Here is a 19,283-nt window from a genome sequence, read left to right as displayed (position 1 = left end):
GGATAAATGGGTAAGGGGCATTAAGGAATCTACTCCTGGAATCATTGTTGCACTATATGCTAACTAAATTGGATATAAATTAAAATAAAAATAAAAATTTTAAAAAAGGATTCTACAGTGAAGTAATATCAAAAAACACAAAAAATAAAAATTAAATTTGTTAGACTGTTAAATTGGAAATATAAGGAAACACATGTTTCCTTATATTCCAGCTGATTCAGCAACTAATTCCAGAACTAGATTCCAGCTGATTCTTTTGCAGGGTCTGAAGCACAATAGTAAAGAAAGAACTCTTGAGACTTTGTATAATGCAACTTAGTAAGTTTGTTTGAGTAGCAAGGGGACAGGACCCATAAGCAGAAAGAGCTGCACCTTTTGCTGTATGAAGCTGGTGGTTATATACTTAGTGCTCTGGGGGGAAGGACATGTAGAGAGTATTAGATCATAAATGTTTTCTTCGAATTTCTATGTGTAAAATTTTACAAGAGTTCTCTGGTGCTTATCATTCAGTTCAATATTAACTGTCAGTGAGACATACAGGCAGTCATGAGACCCTTTAAGATTGGAGCAACCTGAACAGATATGATCCTTATCAGAACTATGCTGGCTATAGGTCGGCTTTCCAGACTAAAGGTGACCATTTTCCTGCTTCTATCTCTTACCAACTTCATATGGTTGATAAAGCTGAGCATGTTACTTTACTCAGAAAAAAAAAACATTTAGTGGTCTGATGGTTAATTTTCTGTGTTCAACTTGACTGGGCTAAGGAATGCCCGGATACCTTGTAAAACATCACATTCTCAGTGTGTCTGTGAGGGTGTTTCCAGAAGAGATTCGCATTTGAATCATTAGACTATGTAAAGATCATCCTTAGCTTGTGATTAGCCATTATCTATCTGTTGAGGGCCCAAATATTACAAAAGGGCAGAGAAAGGGTGAATTTGGCCTCTTTGCTTGAGCTGGGACATCCATCTTCCCCTGCTCTCAATTATCGGCACCCCTGCTTCTCAGGCTTTTGGTCTCAGCCTGTGATTATTGGCTTTCCTAGTTCTCAGACCTTTGGGATTTGACCAGACCAATACCATTGACTTTCCTGGGCCTTCAGCTTGCACATGGCAGTTCATGGGACTTAACCTTCATAATTGTGCGAGCCAACCCCTCATTATATATCTCTATCTATCTGTCATCTCTCTGTCTTCTATAGGTCCTGTTTTTCTGGAGAATTCAAATACAAGTAGATTCCCTTAGTTTTTAGCCTAACAATGCCCACATGTTTCTTACCATCCTTGTCCTCTAGCTTTTCCTAGGTTTCAATTATTTTCCTGCATTAGGTCTGCACATATGCTTTTCCAACCTGCCTAATTGTTTCTAGTCCCAAAGTCAATTTGTAATGTTTTGTTTTAAAATTGTAAATATGTTATACTGTCCTGATCGTTGCTGAATTACATGTACATAATATATAACATTGATTAATACTGATATATAAATATATAATAATCTCAGAGGATATACATATTCTGATCCTTGTTGCATCATGTCATAAATATCACAATTACATCTATTTTTATGGTGAGGAAAATATAGAGGATTCTTTTCCCACCCCAAAAGAGAAGTGCTAAACACATGGTAGAAGACCAAGAAGCCTGGGGTGCCTGGGTGGCTCAGTCGGCTGAGTGTCGGACTTCGGCTCAGGTCATGATCTCATGGTTCGTGAGTCCTGCGTTGGGCTCTCTGCTGACAGCTCAGAGCCTGGAGCCTGCTTCAGATTCTGTGTCGCCCTCTCTCTCTGCCCCTCCCCCTGCTCATGCGTTGTCTCTCTCTCTCTCTCTCTCTCTCTCTCTCTTTCTCTCTGTCAAAAATAAATAAACATTAAAAAAAAATTTAGAACCAAGAAGCCCATAACTAGCTTGAATGAACTGTCTTATATTCCTCATCCTACATCAGTCTCATTCTTCATGAAATCAAGATAGAAGATCATATTAGTGTAGGAGATGAATATAACATCTACATTTCTTTAAAAAAAAATGAATGACCTTAATTTGTACTTTTTTCTTTTCATTTTCCCTCTTACATTTGCTTACTTTATTTTGTGCTCTTATACTATGTTAAAATATGTTAAATTATGCTCAGTAGAGGAGAAAATATACAAGCCTAATTTTTTTTCAAACCCACTCTTAGAATCAAGCAAAAAAAGATTACTGATAGCTGGCTTCAAGTTGAGGTTAAAGAGAGGAAAAAAGATCACATTTATATATTCTCTCTCTTTACACACACACACACACACAATAGATATGTATACATATACAGGCATACCTCAGAGTTATTGTGGGTTTGCTTCCAGATCACTGTAATTAGGTAAATATTATGATAAAGTGAGTCAAATAATTTATTTTCGGTTTCTCAGTGCTTATAAAAATTATTTTTATGCTATGCTATAGTCTAGTCAGTATACAATAGAATTATATTTAAAAAGCAATGTACATACTTTAAGTAAAAATACTTTATGTTGAGGTACCCAGATGGGTCATTTGCTTATGCATCCGAGTCTTGATCTCAGGGTCTGGGGTGAAAAAAAAAAAACTTTATTGCTAAAGAATGCTAACCATCATCTGAGATTTCCACAAATCACATTTTTGCTGGTGGAAGATGTTGTCTTGATGTTGAAGCTTGCTGATTAATCGGAGTGGTAGTTGCTGAAGGTTGTGGTGGCTGTGGTAATTTATTAAATGAGACAATAAAGGGGCACCTGGGTGGCTCAGTTGGTTATATGTCCAACTCTTGATTTCAGCTCAGGTCGTGATTTCACAGTTTGTGAGATCAAACCCTGATTCAGGCTCTGCGCTGAGAGTGTGGAGCCTACTTGGGATTCTCTCTCTCCCTCTCTCTTTCTCTCTGTTCCTCTCCCACTCTTTCTCTCAAAATGAATAAACATTAAAAAAAATAAAATGAGACAATAAAGTTTGCCACATCAATTGACCCTTCCTTTCATGAATGATTACTCTGCAGCGTGTAATGCTGTTTGATAACATTTTGCCCACAGCAGAACTTCTTTGAAAATTGGTGTCAATGCTCTCAAACCCCACCACTGCTTTAACAACTTAAGTTTATGTAATATTGTAAATACTTTGTTGTCATTTCAACAATCTTTATATCATCTTCACCAAGGATAGATTCTCAAGAAACCATTTTCTTTGCTCATCCATAAAAAGCAATCTCTCATCTGTTAAAGTTCTAGCATTAGATTGCAGCAATTCAGCCACATCTTTAAAATCTAATTCTAGCTCTCTTGGCTATTTCCTCCATATCTGCAGTCAGAACACACATTTGTTAAGTTTGCTGTCTTATATGGGTACTATTTGTGGTACCCCCCAAATAACTGCAATAATAATATCAAAGATCACTGACAACAGATCACCATAAAAATACAATGAAAAATTGAAATATTGTGATAATTACCAAAATGTGACAGAGACACAGTGAGCAAATGTTAGAAAAGTGGTGCTGATAGACTGGCTTGTCAAATGGTTGCCACAGTCTTCAACATGAAAAAAAAAAACACCATGTATGTGAAGCAAAACGAAGTGTAATAAAACAAGGTATAACTATACATACAAATATAAGCTTATAAATATACATATGTGCATATATATTCACATATATATATTAGATTATGAATCCCCCAGCTATACATCGTTCATGTAGTATCTAGCTATTTATCATTCATTTATCTTACATACCTCTATCAATTTACACTTTGCAAATGGAAACTGGGAGAGAATAAAAAAGATATCACATGAGATTAAAATAGTTGGTTATTTCAGAAAATAAGGACTAATCGATGGGAAGGAGAACTAAGAAGTTTAAACAATGTTTGGTATAGACATGTCTTTAAGGTCTAAACTGAGCAGAGTAGACATAAAAGAGTGTGCCACATGATATGTTTTAAAGCCCATTAGGATGCAGGGTCAAAAAGAATAGTAGTGAAGAAATTTGCCTATAACATATATTCTGGCTGTACAAGAGATGAAATTTTTATAGTGATACTTACGTGTGCACAATACTGCAATAACAGAATTACTTTACATTTTGGATACAATCGTTACAAGAGTAGACCAACTATAAGAGTATCAACTTTAAAAAAAAATGAAGACATAACTTAATTCTGAATAGGGAAAATATTTATTTGAGATCTTTGTCTTCAAAATGAAATTGAACTGGAGATAGGAATTTAAAATGGAAATAAATGAACTTTTAGGTTAACAAGTGCAGGTTATAATTTCAATGATACACTGATTTTATATGCTATTTTGAAAATATTAAATTTTAAAAACCTATTTATAACCTTATTTAATAAAGTTAAAGTCAATATTGTATTATAATATGTGCACCTCAGAAGGAATTGTACCTCTTGTTTTACTCTGTTCTATTTTCCAAATTTTCTTGGCAAGTATTTGGGAGCACTAGAAGCCATTCTTCACTTTATATTTGATTTTTGTAGCATGATCATGGAACAGATTATTTTTGCTATAGGCATACTATGACATTATGTATGCATATAATGTCAATTTCCTAATTCCATCCTCCCAAACATCTGCCTTGAACACAGATGTCTCTGTGCTGAGGGACAGGGAATCTTCCTCTTCCCACTGGATATCAGATCCAGTGAGGATAGAATACTTGTTTTGTTCCAGTTTTACTCTCAGAAACTTGAATATTTGGGAAGTAATGGAAACTGGGTTAGTATTTTTTAACTAAACCAATTAGTTAATCAACGGATACTTAGCTAATGAATTCTACATGCCTGTTTATTTTTGTACAAACTGATCTCTTTGACAGATTCCCATTTACAAAGGACTTTGCAGGTGTTCTCAAACTGGTCACTGCTTAGCATTTTCATGAAATTTCAAATATTTGCAGTCTCATTTTGAAATTGTTTCTATTACATGAACAAATTCAAAACAAAGGAAGCGTTTAAGAGCTAGATGGAAAACCAACCTATTGTCATGATGGAGATTGTGGGGATGTAAAGTTAAGTGACAGAAATGTGCCATTGTGTAAAATCGTGATGCATATTTGAGAGAGGACTGTTGAGTGGCTGTTTCTTTGGTGAATGTGTTGTGTGCTGTGAGAACTTTTACTTCCATATACAGACACATACTTGGATATTTTGATTCACAAATTCTCTGCTAATGTACAGTGTGGTTTTTCTTGTGGCCCATGATTTATATATGTACTATATACAGTAAAACCTTGGTTTGAGAGCATAATTCATTCCACAAATATGCTTGTAATCCAAAGCACTTGCATATCAAAGAAAATTTCCCCATAAGAAATAATGGAAATTCAGAAGATTGATTCCACAACCCAAAAATATTCATATAAAAATGATTACAGGACTGTAATATAATACAAAATAAAAAAGAAAATGCAAAATATAAGGAAAAACAAATGAACGTGCACTTACTTTGAAAACCTTTGTGGCGGGGCGCCTGGGTGGCTCAGTCGGTTAAGCGTCCAAATTCAGCTCAGGTCACAATCAATCAGTCCGTGATTTCGAGCCCCGCATCGGGCTCTGGGCTGATGGCTCAGAGCCTGGAGCCTGCTTCCGATTCTGTGTCTCCCTCTCTCTCTGCCCCTCCCCCGTTCATGCTCTGTCTCTGTCTCAAAAATAAATAAACGTTAAAAAAATTTTTTTAAGCTTAAAAAAAAAAAAGAAAACCTTTGTGGCAGGTGTGAGGGAGACAAGAGAGAGGAGGGTTATTGTGTTGGATGACTTTCACTATCACTAACAGAATCACTGATATCTATCGGTTCAATAGAATCTTTTTCTTTTCCTGAAATTTTAATAAGGAACCTATCCAATGACACTTGCTTCTGCCTCTGAGGATTTCATGGAAATGGGGCAATGTCTTTAAACAGATTCACCACTCACACTGCTAAAGCCTTATTTGGGTGGTACTTTTTTACAAAATGTTGCACTATTTCCCACATTTTACACATCTCCCTATATCATTTGAAGTGCAGGATTCCTCTGCCTTTTTCAACTCCTCCTCTGTAGGCTTCTTATAAAATCTTGCAATTTTGGCTACTCGCATACCTCATTTGTACTTCTCCACGATTTCCATCTTAACTTCCACTATAGTCATCACCTTCCTCTTACAGCCTTTCTTTTCAACCTTTTTCTGCGTGGTATCCATTGTGTAACATGGATGTTGACTACAATACAGTATTAATAAACTCTTGTATTTAATGTAACTGGGTCTCTATCTCCAGGCAGCCTGAAATAGAATGAAGCAAGGCATTCCTAAGCTTACTCTTGTATGGGAAAGCAAAGGACTGTACATAAGTGCTCTGAAGTGACAAAAAACACTAATGCCAGTTATGGGCACCTTCCAACATTCTGAAAAATCACTGATTTCTGCCAAACACCATGACCTGAGACTGAGCATCCAAGCATAGGCGACAATTACCCACAATCTCACAGAGAGAGCGAGGAGTGAGGAGAGAGAGAGACAGAGACAGAGAGAGAGAGAGAGAGAAGAACCATCGTGACATGTAACCATGTGACATTCGGTGTCACAGTACTACTTTCATTGCAAGACATTGCTTGTTTGTCAAGTTAAAATTCATCAGAAATGTTTGCTCATCTTGTGGAACACTCACAGAACAAGTTACTTGCAATCCAAGGTTTTATGGTATACGTGATGTTTACATATATAGTTACACACACACATATTGTATGTCTAATATCTCTGTGTACAATAAATGTGTGTATGTACATGTATATATCTACATAATATACCACTTTGTTTCACAAAGAATTTGCCTCTATCCAATGTAGCCAGACGTATATCTTCTAAAACACAAAATATTAGAGTTCTGTTGGCCACATGTGTAATTGGATCATTGCACCAATTCAGCAGCATTCCTTACAATGGGCCCAGAGCTACACAGTGGGAGGATTAAACACATAAGATCAGTGCTATTCTACCTAGTATTTGGAATTTAATGGAAGTATCATGGGAGCATTGAGTGATTTTTTGATTTTGTGTACTTATTTAATTTTAAAGAATACATTTTTGAAAACAGACTACTTACCACAAAATTGAGATGTTTTTTACAAATGTTTGATTATTTTGTTTTTTTTCTTTTCAAGATTCTCCAATGGTAGCATTTCTTTTTAAATGATTACTACAATTTTAGGTATGTAGCACACATATATGTGTGTGTGTGTATATATATATATTTTTTTTTTAATTTTTTTAAGTTTATTTGTTTTGAGAGAGAGACACAGAGAGAGAGCATGAACAGGGGAGAAGCAGAGAGAGGGAGGAAGAGAGAGAGTCCCAAGCAGGCTCCACACTGTCAGCACAGAGCCTGATGCAGGGCTTGAATTCAGGAACCACAAGATCATGACCTGGGCCAAAACCAAGAGTCGGATGCTTAGCCAATGAAGCCACCCAGGTGCTCCAGTAGTCAGCATATTTTTAACACCGTCACCAACCATAATTCTGCTGAGCACCTTTCCTTGAGATGCTAACATCTTTTGTCACTCAAATATTGCAAAACTCAATTTAAGAAAAATTATCTCCATAGGGTAGCATTCCCTTGGCATTTGATCTCTAAACAAGTGCCTTTCAATAGTTTTTCTATAATGGAAGGATGTTCCATAATCTGAGCACCCAGTGTGGTAGTGACTAGCCACATGTGGCTTTTGTACACTTAAATTTTGGCTAGTGAGGCTAAAAAAACTAATGTTTTAAATTTCATTTCATTTTAATTAGTATAAATTTAAATATATGTAGCTACATGTAGGTACCATATTGGATAGCGCAGTCTGTTCCAAATCTTAAATTATTATTATTTTGGGGGCGGGGGGGGGGGGGACAAGACAGGTAACAGAAAGTATGGGTTGATTTAAATCAGGATTTGTTCATTCAATCTATCATTTAACATCAGTATTTATTGTGTGCTCACTATTTTCCAATTGGACTAATTTTCTAATTGGACTAATTACTAATTAGAAGGTTCATGATTGAATAATCATGAAAACATGTCTTATAAGAGAAAGGGTCTAGGGTAGGGAATACTGTTCATTTCCAAACATACCCTCAGCATAAATAAAAATACTCATAGAAGAAAAGCAAACAACAAAACTTAGGGCTGTGTGTGTATGTGTGTAAGAAGTGGATATATCTGTATACATGTGCATGTTTGTATGTTTTCAAGTCATTGATTCAACTTCCTGGAACAGAGACTCCAAGAAGGAGGTATGCATGTAAGAAACTTATCAGGGAATGTCTTGAAATTGGAGAGAGAGAAAAAGCTAATTTGAATTGAAATGCAGTTGTGAAATATACCCCAGCTAACTGTCCAGAAATCTCTGGAGCCCAGTTATTAGACCTTGGCTGGGATGGGGCAGCATCCACTATTGGATTGGAGCAGTTCCCTAAAGGGGATTCATCAGACAAGCCTCTTGCCAACAGCTGGGAAAAGGAGTATGTAGGCCTTTGGAACATGGAGAAGGGCAGAGGGAGGGGGAGGAGAGGAAGGAGGGGAAGGGGAAGGGATTGGTAGAAAAGCAGTGGGAGAAAGAGTCGCAAACTGAGTTTTGTTTTGCTTTTTTTTGTTTCCAACACCATTTTACCACCTTAACCTTGGGTTACGAAAGAATTTGAGGTAGAAGACAATCATTTCATATTATTTAGTTTTATGGCATTGTAAGTTCTTTAGTTGAATGATCACTTTAATGGTTTTGAGGATCATAGTCCTTTATTTATTTATTTTTTTCCTTAGCTTTCTGACTCTGTGCCTTCAACACTTTTATAGTGATTTTCTCCTCAATAAGGCAAGCAAGTTGATCCCATCAGTTCACTTAGCATACTACAGGCCCTACTGATGGGTTTGTTTGTTTGTTTGTTTGTTTGTTTGTTTGTTTGTTTTAGACAAAACGAAAAAACATAAGAACTTTAGATCCCACAGCATGAACTCCTCAAAGTCGGTCTGGGCACACACCGCACATGCATTTTGGCGCTTTCCCAACCTTCTTAGTATAAAGGTAAATGACTCTATTAACCAGGGGTTGGGCCAGCCTAATTTTGTTAGAGGCTGTATTATAGGACAGGCTACGAGTGTATGTCAAATGCTGGAACATTCTGAAGGCCTATGGACACTGTGCCTGGAAGAGAAAAAAAGGCTTATAGTATTCTTTTAATGCACATTATCTTTTTTACAGAAAATTAATACTTATAAATGCTCCATAATTTTAAAAGACCCATGAAAACCATGAAGTCCACATCATCTGATATGGTGGCTTATTTCAGGCGTGGCCAATTTTCAGGCTTAACTCGCTGGAGCAGGAATCTGGTTTGCCTCTAAATTCTCAGTAGATCTAAAAAGATAGTTTCTAAACAAACAAAAATAATCAAGTGAATCAATTAGTATACAAAATTCTTATATGTGTCTATGTAGAAATTGTCATCCTCTGCAAACATTAGGGGAGTGTTTATATATATATATATATATATATATATATATATATATATATATATATATATATAGTAGAAGTAGATTTCTTTTTCTTTCTTTATATCCCAGTTTCTGCCCCTCTGTCCACCCTTGGTAAAGAACAAAACTAATCATGCCACTCTCTCTAAGGGCCTCACTCACCGTGGAGACAAAGTTAATGCTCCTTTGCAATTTGTTAAATCCTTCTTAACCTTCCTGAGGATTTTCCAACATTAGTTACTACCGTTGCTCTTTTCCTTGCTCCTGACATGAAGCTTACCCTCCAAAGACACTAAACTAACTATATGTTATCTTGCTTCCTTATACCTCTGTAGATCTGAACATTCATCCTCTTCTGCTTGTAGCGATCTTTCCAAATGCCTCACCTGGTAAATTCTTACCCCTTAAGAAAAAGTACAAATTAATCCCACTGTTAGTTGTTTTTCTACACTCATACAGTTAAGAAGTAATCACTTCTTTTATTATTATTTCCTCATGTTTTTCTACTTTTCATTGACTACTGGTCTCTTCTGTGCTCTGCTGGTACATACATTTGCCAGACTCTCTTGTCACCAAGTTTCTGGATGTGCTTCAGTTCATTCCAGTGAGATGCACTCAGAAGAGCCTTGGGAAATGGAAGAGAGGCAGAAGCTTTCTTCTTCTTGAAGCTGGGGTGGCTCCTGTGTAACATTTAGCTGATCTGAGTTTGCAGTCGCCAGATTATATCTTCCACCCTTTGGTTGCTTTGAGGCTCTGGGATACCTAGAGGTCAGCAGTAGGACCTAGACATTTAACCTCTGAGGGACAAGTGCAGTGGCTTGGCTTCAAAATCTATAAACCATTCCCTGGGTTCCACCTTCTCAGCCCTTCTAACAACACCATAATCAACTTGTTCCTGTATTAGGCTCTTTTCTGCTTGAAATAACTACAGTGGGTCTGTTCTCTCAACTCTATCCTGAATAGGGATCAAGAATTTATAGACATCCTTATTGGAAGGATGAATATTGTATATATTTAAATATATCATTATGTATTTTATATCTAATAATATTATAATTATATGTAAATTTATAAGAATAAATAAAAATGTGAACATATACATTGAGAGAAACATATGAAAGTATTCACCCTTAGTGTCATTCTAAATTGTCACCCTAAAATGCTATTATACATTAATTCTTACCTTAGAAAAGATACAGATGTATTTTGATAAGGATTAAAAAAAGTATATAAACCTTTTACGTATAAAAATTATTTACATATAAGCATTTTATATGTAAAAACGATATAGATAAACCTTGATTTTTTTGTGTGTTTTGAATATGGCAAAACTTAGAATTTACTAAATGGAAGGAATAGGTAAACTGTTGAATGATTGTAAAATTAGACTACAATAGTACATATAATAAAACATTAGTAGTTAATTGCTTGACTATTTTGATGGAAGTTGTGTGTGAAAAAAGATAGTTTTATAATACCCTTATAAATATATATAACTAGAATGTATAATATTATTCCATCAAGCAGTGTTTATTTTCATTAAAAAACGAAATTTATTTTGACAATCATAGCGGTCAGGGTTTATGTTCTATATTTTGCTGGTATATTTAAAATAAAACTTGACTGACCGAAATAAAATTTTCACACAAGTCCTGGAACACAGCTAAAAGGTAGGGTAAGTGGTGCTGGAAATGTTCTCATCCTAAAAATAAACAAGTAAGATATGATTAATAGTGGTAACAAAATACCATTGGTAACAACCAGGTGTGAGGATTTTGTGCCCTAAACCTCATCTTTTCATTTTTTAAAAAGCAGCGTTTCTATCGGTTGTTTGATAAATGCATATGAAACCTCAGGTACCCTACAGTTTACTTCAATGAGACTTTTACCAAGATATCAGTAATCATTATAAGATTTGTGCCTCTATTCAACCTACCATACCGTAGACTGAGTGATTCAGAAACAAACAGCAAGTCATTTCTCTTTGCCTAAATAGAGTATTTCTCATTTTTCAGAATCATTTTCCAGCACACGGTAATGCAGTCATCATGCTGAGACTGTCAGTAATAACCCTCACTACTCAAGTGGCTTCTCTGAACAGCTGCTCTGACACAATTTAAAATCCCATATTCCTCTGAAGGATAACAAATAATGACTATAGCTATAGAAACATTTGAAATCTTAATGAGATACTGCATGAAGACATTGACATAGTATCAGCAGTGTGTCAACATAGAGCCCATTTCCTTCCATTAGGTCTTTATTGTCTTTGAACCTTTTAGGAAAAAGGACATCGTGTGTTCTCTACATGCAACATTCAAAAACATCTGAAACTTGAGCATATAGATCTAGAAGTATCCAGCACATTTTCCTATTCAATATATCAATTCAGTTCTTCATGCTTCAGTGTTTGTTTTCTTTTTCTTTTTTTAAATTTTATTTTAGAGTGGGAGTAGGGGAGAAAGACAGAGGTTGGTGGCGGGGGTGGGGGGGGAGAAGGGGAGAGAGAGAGAGAGAGAGTAAGTGTGCCTCAATCTTACCATGGTGAGATCACAACCTGAGCCAAAATCAAGAGTCAGACCCTCAACCGATTGAACCACCCAGGCGCCCCCTGCCTCAGTATTTTTGATATAAAACATTGTTATAAAATGATGCAAATCATGAAAATCTGAATTTCATGAAATTTCACGAAAATCTGAATTTCAAAATTTCAAGAAAATCTGAATCATGAAAAAGAATTAGGAAATTCTTTTGTAACTAGGTACTATTTCATATGATTATTCAAGTCCCAAACTGTTAGAACTTTTGCAAAAAAAAACAAAAACAAAAAACAAAAAACAAATATATAACTCATAGATTGAATAGCCTGATCAAAACAAACAAAAACAACAAAAAAAAGTTAAAATGACAAAGAATATGAATTGATGTACAGGAATCTGTAGTAGAAGATAAATATGATAGAAAACTCTGTTTTCAGCAGTCAATTTAAATCAGTTCTCTATATTGGTTTGATTTAATCTGACCATGTCATACTTTTACGAAATAATTATAAATCACAAACACACACAATTGAGGAGGAGAGAATTATTTCAGTGTTAACCAAAGAACCTGGCATCCTCTTCTAACTTAATGTATTGTTGGCAAGATTCATTTTCCGTCAGCTAGATAAAGTTTGCCTCAGGAAAGAGAGTCTCTGACTTCCGTCTCTTACCTCTAAAGCCTTCTTTTAGATGCTCATCTGATTTGATCAGGCTCAGACATGGTAGACTTCTTTGGTTAACCTCGAGTCAACTGATTATAGAGCTTAATTTCATCTGCAAGGTTCCTTCACTTTTGCCATGTAACTGAATAGGAGCCCGAGTAATATTCCTAAAATGTGCCATATTTTACTGAGTAGAAGCAAGTTTCAGGTTTGTCTACATTCAAGGGGGAGAGTATTAAACTCAAGGGGGAGCTTATTGGTATTCTGCCTATCTTAACACCTAATAGTATTTATTTGATACCACTGCAAATGTCTTTGTAGTCATTTCACTATTTATTGTTTATCTTTCTTTTTAAGTTTATTTTTATTTATTTTGAGAGAGAGACAGAGAGTGAGTGAGGGAGGGGGCAGTGAGAGAGAGAGACAGAATCCCAAGCAGAATTCACCCTGTCCGGGCAGAGCCTGATGCAGGGCTTAAACTCATGAACTGTAAGTTCATGACCTGAGCTGAAATCAACAGTTGGATGCTTAACAGACTGAGCCACCAGGTGCGCCTGTAGTTCATCTTTTAATATTTCTTCAAGGATCATGTGAAAGGCTAATGAATTGTTGGCAATATTTATTCGTTTCTTTAGTATTTAATAATTTGTATGCCCATAGAATTAATGGTTCATATTTTCTTTTCTTTTTTCTTTTTTTGAGGAATTTGCAGACATTGCTACAGTCCCTTTCAGAATTTACTGTTGATATTGAAAAATCTTAGGTCAGACTATTGTTTTGTATTGATAAGTAAAATGATATTGTACTTTACTGCCAACTGGATCTTTGATTTGAAATCAATTAGCTTTATTAAAATATTTCTAAACTGATCATTGTTTTTTTTAAGACCCATTATATCCTTTATATTGGCAATTTTAATACTTTTTCATTAAAGTTTTCTTAAACTTCATTGTTTCATCTCTCTTAATTTTTTTTTTTTTTATTTTGTGGATTATTTTGACTTCTCTCTTTCATGTCCTGTATTCCATCCTTTGTTCTACCTCAAAGTAATTTTTCTTTTTACTCTAAGATAGTTTATTTTGCTCTTAGGATCCTTTTCAGAGGCCCACCAGTACATAGTTTATTTCTATAGTTTGATATGTTGTTCCTGAAATTTTGTATACTCTAATGTCACAAAAGTAAAATGACATACTGATTTATTTTATATTTTTTAAAAACTACGCAACATTTTTGGTCAGTGTTTACATTTCTCTGTGCGGTAATCCTTAATGCAGTCACCATAGTCTGGAAGCAGAGAATAACTCCTGATGTGTTGTCAGAAGGTGAGTAGTAGGCTAACGCCACATCACTACGCCTACATCACCCACGCACTTTATCTCATCATGTAGGCATTTTATCATTTCACATCACCACAAGATGAAGGGTGAGTACAGTACAATAAGATATTTTGAAAAAAAATCAGACATAAATTTTATTACAGTATATTGTTATAATTGTTCTGTTATTAGTTATTAATTTCTTACCATGGCTTATTTATAAATTAAACTTTATCTTAGGTCTGTATGTAAAGTAAAAATGTATATATAGGGTTTGGTACTATCTGTCGTTTCAGGCATCCACTTGGGGTGCTGGAGTATATCTCCTGTAAATAAAGCAGAGGGGTGGAGCTCCTCTGGTTAAACAAACAAAAAAAATCTGATGGGTGTAACCATCTATCTGGTCTCTCACTCTCTCTCTCTTTTCTCCTTACATTTTGTAGGTCCATACTTGATAATTTACATTTTACTTAGATTTGAATGGTGTAATTACTTTCTGAACTGGATTTTTATCCAGAGGACCAGTATCATGTTAGAGTAGAGAAAAGCATTTCTTGTGTAATAAGAATACCTACTTGAGTACAGTCTCTAAGTCTGTATATCTGCCAAACAACAGTGATCAGCTACCTAGAGTCAACTCAGTGCAGCACGGTTCTCCTTTACCAGCCTATCTCACTGAAAAACCTACTTTCTGCAAATAACTTCTCTGTAAAATTGCTCAGAACATACCTACCTTCCAGCTTCTTCTTTATGCCAAATGAGGTCGGAAGGAGGAAACTTCTGCCTTGAGTCATAATATACATCCCCATTCCAATTTTGTCTTTGAATCTTAAGCTGCATCACTTAATTTGGAAGAATTTCCCTCAGTTATAGTAGTACAACATTGTCAACGATGGGAATCTTCCCTTGACATCTTTCCAAACCATTCCATTTGCCTCCATTAAACAGACTTACCTCACATAATGTAGTGCAGGGATACATACATTTTCCATTATTATTGCAAATACAGATTGCATTTCATATGATTTATACTTTTTGAGAGATTTCTGAGAAGACAATGAGAAAGACACATGCCCCTTGAAAATTTTAAGTTATAGTGCTACTATTGAGTTCCATATAAGATTTTTTAAAATTTTCAGGATTTCTATCTTCGTTTACCCCTGCTAACGAAGACCCTATATTTAGTTTTGTTTTGTATTATATTTAGTGATGGTTGTTAGGTAGCTAACTTGGTCGTTGCATGTATTGCAAACTAAAGTCTTAATGTTATCCTGTTTTGAATTACAGATTAGCTAATATTCTTGGTTGTTACTTATTTTTCCTCAGCATTTCTTCAGATATTCCTTACAGCTGGTTAAAAGCAATCTAGTTTAATTACATTACAGGTTAAGTTTCTTTCTTTCACAAATAATGTGATTTTCCTTTTATGTCTTAGAAACTAAACTTGATTCTTTTTTTGTGCCAAAAGTTTTTCCTATGATTGACATAGTCACAGGTATATTTTACTTACCCTTTTAAGGCCTACATGTTAATACAGAAATAAAAGTCATTTTTTCTTCAGTTATCAAAAAATCATGTTAATACTATCTTCAAATATTGCCACTCTGACATTTCTTCCATTTTTTTTCCTTCTGAAACTTATATGTCTATTTCAGAGTCTCTACATGTCACATTCTTAACATTACATTAACATTCTTAACATTCTGATCATTCTTAACATTACACCCGTGTGAACATCTTAACATTTTGGTGCATTAGTGGCAAATTCTTCAATAGTGTCTGACAAGTTGCTAAGATTTTCTTCCTTGATGTCTCATCTAGTTTGTACTATCTGTTTGCATTTTAAGGGCAATATAAATGTTGTTCAGTATTTCCAAAATTAAATATTTTTTCATAGTCCTAAATTCTTAGTTTTCACTTACTAATACTATTTCCTTTTAATTTTTTTCATGTAACTATTGAGCATCAAAAACATGCTGAGTGTAATGTCTTCATTAGACCACCTTATCAAGTTATATTTATAATCTGCATTTAACTTATGTACTAGTTGTTAATCTGTCTTGTTACCACGATTTTTTTTCTTTTCTTGGAATTTGATAGGTTCTATCCTTTGGAAAAGGAGTTTTCTTTTTGAATATATTCATATTTTTCTTTGTCTTGATTTTCTTTCAGTGTCTCCTAACCAACAGTTTGCTAGGGTCTATTCCCTGGCCCATGAGTCCTTGGGGCTTGAGGCTTATGATGAAATTTTGTAGTCGTATGAAATCAATAAAATATTGGGCTTTTGACTGTGTGGGGTACTGGGGAGACCAACTTAAACGCAGAGTTTCCATGATCTTTTCTCAGCTCTGAAGCTGTTCATGTTTCTTGTAGCTACAGGTTCAGGAGTACTGTTGCCAGGTAAAATATAGGCTGCCCGATTCAATTTAAATTTAAAGTAAACTGGATACTATTTTTTGTAGAAGTGTGCTCATTTTATTTAGTATTTGTATTTGCTAAATGTGACAGTCCTACTGAAAACGTGGTCCTTCTGTGGTATGGCCAGCCTCATTCGCTGAGATACAGAGCTTGACAAATAATGCATATGGTCAAGTAGGGAGCCTGACTCTTGTTTTCATATCACATGGTACACATGTCCCTTTAATGTGCCAGAGACAAGTCCTTGGCCATCACTGTATATTTATGGGTCAAGGACCCATGGTTTCAATACTGTATGCATTTTGTCCATTTCCATTTTTTTCCACCTGGCTATGCCTTTTCCGTTATCTGTACTTATAATGTTTTGTTTTTATTTAAAGCTAAGAAAGGACATTGCAGCCTGAATATACTGTGGCATCTTGACCAGAATCTCATCCTTCTTTTAATAATAAAAGTATATTGAAAAGAAGTAAAGCATCACAATATTTTAAAGGGTATCCAGTTATCTAAATAAATATATCCCACAAAATACATTCTGCACATATATTTAAAGGAAGATAACCATACTTCTACAATTAAATCTAAAGCCAATATAATATATTATTGAAATTCAAGTGTTAGCATTTTCAGTGAAATCACAAGCCCAGTAAATATTTGGGAGAACTTGATGTTCGTATTCTGCATTGTGTATAACACTGAACTTTTATGAAGTATTTTATTATTAGGGATTAACTATAGCATTACCTTTTAATGGAATCATAAATCTTTAATTATAGTTCAATATGTTGCTGACTTAAATTGCTTTTGGACTGAAAATTCTATTACAGTATACAGTATGAAGAAGCAATTACTTTTCCCTAAAATAAATATCCTAATTTCTAAACAGAAGAGATGCATTTTGCAGTACAAATCTTTTATTTTTTGGGGGTGGTGGGGGTGGACAGTAAGACATCTTTCCTAGCAAAGAGATGTGGCATTATTTACATGTCTTTGCTCAACAAGAGAAAATAAGAATGGGAGGAGATACTTTAAAGATCATTAGTTTAAACCACAAATGGAATCAGGATTTACTTTTATTGCATTCTTAATAATAGTAACACAACAACAACAACAAAACCAATAGTAGCAGCAGGAGCAAATGCTTGCTTGAACATGGTCTATTGAAATAGTATCTAAAAATTGTGTTTAAAATTATCTTTATTTTTTATGTGTGTGTGCCCAATTCAGTTTATATGAAACCTCATATACATGAACATATATTTATTTATGTGATTTAACATATTTAAATAAAAAATACATGCCAGTTAAGCACAAATATGATATCAGACTAATTTAATCCATGTTGTTAATTTAACACAGACTAGAAAATATTGTGTAATAAGATGAAACTTTGTTTTAAATATCATCACATTATATTTCATAGTTTAACATTTTCAAATAATAAACTTCTTTAAGTTTTATTATTATCCTATTCAAAATTGGGAATACTGATACCAGGCTAATAAGAATTTATTAAAATATGGGTGTACCATATTTAATAGCATAGTGCCCGTGTCATAGTAAATGCACAAATAATAGCTTTTGTCTTCCATTTATATTCTAAATAATCAATATGAAAATTTATAGTAAATATATATTTAAAAGTATACTAAGCTGGGATTTATTCTATGTATACAAGACTGATTCAACATTCAAAAGTCAATTAACAGGTTAAAAAAAAAATCACATGATCATAGCAATAGATACAGAAAAAGCAATTGACAAAATCCAACACTTATCCATGATAAAATATCTCAACAAAGAAGGAATAAAAGAGAACTTCTTTAATTTGATAAGGACTATTTATAAAAAGAAACTATAACATCACACTTAATGGTGAGAAACTCAAAGCATTCCCAGTAAGGAACCAGGCAAAGATATCCTCTCTCACTAATCCTATTGAACATTGTACTGGAAATTCTAGCTAATGTAAAAAGATAACTAAAGGAAAGAAAGAGTGTACAGATTGGAAAAACAAAACTTTGTCCACAGATAACTTCATCATTTTGTAGAAAATATGAAATACTCCTCAAAAAATATTCCTGGAACCGGTAAGTGATTATAACAAGATTGTTGGACATAATGTTAATATACGTAATTGCTTTTCTATATGTCAGCAATGGGCAAGTGGAATATGCAATACCATTTACATAACCCCCCCAAATGAAATACCTTAAGTGTAATTCTAACAAAATATGTACAACGATCTATATGAGGAAAGCCACAAAATCCTGACGAACAAACTTTAAAAATAACTAAATTAATGGAGAGCTACTCAATGTTCATTGATCAGAAGGCTCAATTTTGTCAAATGTGTTTGTTTTATGGCTGTTAGAATCTGTCCCAGAGAATGCTTTATGCATGCTTGAAAAGAATATCCTGTTGTTTTTGAATGAAATATTCTGTATATAATAACTGTTAAATCCATTTGTGTCATTCAAAGCTACTGCTTCCATATGGATTTTCTCTAGGTTCAACTACCCATTGATGTAGGTGGGATGTTAAAGTCCCCTACTGTTATTGTGTCACCATTTCTCCCTTTATATCTGTTAATATTTGCTTTATATATATATAGGTGCTCTATGTTAGGAGCATAATTTATAATTGTTATATCTTCTTATTAGATTGATCCCTTTATCATTATCTAATGCCCCTTTTGTCTCTCATTTCAGTATTTGTTCTAAAGTCTGAATATATATGTGTGTGTGTGTATATACACACACACACACATATATACATACATGGGATATTACTACCGCAGCTTATTTTCAATTTCATGTGGATGGAATAACTTTTCCCAT

At 34.4% G+C, this 19,283-nt stretch overlaps 1 pseudogene; it reads right to left on the bottom strand.

Moving 5' to 3' along the window:
- Positions 1-8,776: 8,776 nt before the first annotated feature.
- LOC131513182 (large ribosomal subunit protein eL34-like) lies at positions 8,777-9,154 on the bottom strand (annotated as a pseudogene).
- Between the last annotated feature and the right edge of the window lie 10,129 nt (positions 9,155-19,283).

The sequence above is a fragment of the Neofelis nebulosa genome, chromosome 5, assembly GCF_028018385.1.
Source record: "Neofelis nebulosa isolate mNeoNeb1 chromosome 5, mNeoNeb1.pri, whole genome shotgun sequence".
NCBI classification, from domain to species: domain Eukaryota; kingdom Metazoa; phylum Chordata; class Mammalia; order Carnivora; family Felidae; genus Neofelis; species Neofelis nebulosa.
The sequence above is the reverse complement of the archived record's forward strand: the minus strand, read 5'-3'. Positions and strand labels throughout refer to the sequence as shown.